A 1,545-nucleotide genomic window follows, 5' to 3' on the forward strand; every position below is an offset into this window, starting at 1 on the left:
CAAATGAATGTATATTCTTGATTTAACATCGCTGATGTAACCAGTCGATCTCGAAAGGAGGACACTTTATCTGTCTACCCTTAGTCCTATACATGACTGCTACCAAAACAATATTCAGCGAGTCACAGAAAAGTCACTTTTTCCAGTAGAATTTCAAAACCAGGTTTCAGTCAAATCTTGTCTCACCTTTTTAACATATCGCTTGAGTGAGGAGGAAACAAAGCCAAACTGTTCGTGCGTAGTCTAAAGCAGTTGTGGCAGGGGATTCAGTCCTATCTCACAGGCCGCCTCCTCATCGCCAAAAGCAGGTGGGAAAACTACCAAAGATGGATATAGGCCAACAGCTGATCGCAGTCACTACTTGCTAATCCTCACCCAGCCAGTTTCTTTTCTGACAGCTGACAGAGACAGGAGAGGAGAGGAGAAGGTATTGACGGCACTCTCTCCCATAGGCGCCATGTTTGTTCTCGTGCTGTCAAATGTTGCGTTGCGTTTAACTGTCCTCGGAAAATTGCACCACCTTAAACCTGTAAACACGTTTGGGTGGGCGGAATTTTGATTAATGTTTTGAGTTCAAAACATACATTTAATTGTTACATGAATGAATTATGTCCATACAAAAGGAGAAGCGAAATTTACTCGGATATAGGACAAATAGCATTCATCATTCCAGATGCTACCTTCAAACCGAAACACGCATTTCCACGCTCACCGGCTTGCAATTGCTGTACAGTACATTTATTTTTATTCCAGGGGCAAATGGGGTTCTTGAATGCGTCTGGGACTTTTCCTGCTGCGTGACAGTCCGTTTGAACATGCAGATCAAGATCAAAAAAACAATTACACTATCAATCCAATGTATTGTGGTCTGGATAATGGCACTCGACGTAAGATGGGCGCCAGCCTAAATGTGGGATGGGCGTTACCCTCCGACCAAAGTACGCTCCAACACACGAGCATGATGTTACTGTCTGACAGTGGTATTTGGTTACCCAGTGCAGACCTAGTCTTGAGGCCCTCCATATCCGTGAACTGCAGTTTTACATTTTGCACTTCATCTTTATAGCCTCCTCGGGTGACTTTGTATTACTGCTACTGGCAAGAGTATCACGTTTTTGCTTTTTGTCAAATTCACAATTTTACCATGAAAAACATTTGGGAATTTTAATTTTAAAGTATTTGTTTTCGTATATTGAAACAGAAGAGAGAGAGAAACAGTTGAAACAATGATGTCTACAGTATCATTTGTTGCTTTTTTAGGCATGGGAATCAAGACAATCATTAATTGACTGTTTTTCAGAGACACTGGAGGACCCAGAAATATTGCAATTGCCTGTATTTCTCTGAGACAGAATCCCCCCCCCCCCACCCCTAAATACAGTTAGTATTGCTGTCAATGCCAGTGGGTGTGTCATTGTTCTGGTATGGATGTTAAAGTTAAAAACTTAAAGTTAAGTTAAAGTCCCAATGATCGTCACACACACATCTGGGTGTGGTGAAATTTGTCCTCTGCATTTAACCCATCCCCATGTGATTTTGATCCAT

At 41.8% G+C, this 1,545-nt stretch overlaps 1 protein-coding gene across 4 annotated transcripts in view; it reads right to left on the reverse strand.

Annotated features, from left to right (window-relative positions):
• The window catches only part of dqx1 (DEAQ box RNA-dependent ATPase 1), a 45,614-nt gene extending 45,107 nt beyond the window's left edge, over positions 1 to 507 (reverse strand). For all 4 annotated transcript variants that reach the window (XM_061293279.1, XM_061293276.1, XM_061293278.1 and 1 more), the window contains exon 1: positions 187 to 507. The gene's annotated coding sequence lies outside the window, so the exon portion shown is untranslated. The remainder of the gene's footprint in view (positions 1 to 186) is intronic.
• Between the last annotated feature and the right edge of the window lie 1,038 nt (positions 508 to 1,545).

This window comes from Syngnathus typhle, linkage group LG12, assembly GCF_033458585.1.
Source record: "Syngnathus typhle isolate RoL2023-S1 ecotype Sweden linkage group LG12, RoL_Styp_1.0, whole genome shotgun sequence".
Taxonomy (NCBI): domain Eukaryota; kingdom Metazoa; phylum Chordata; class Actinopteri; order Syngnathiformes; family Syngnathidae; genus Syngnathus; species Syngnathus typhle.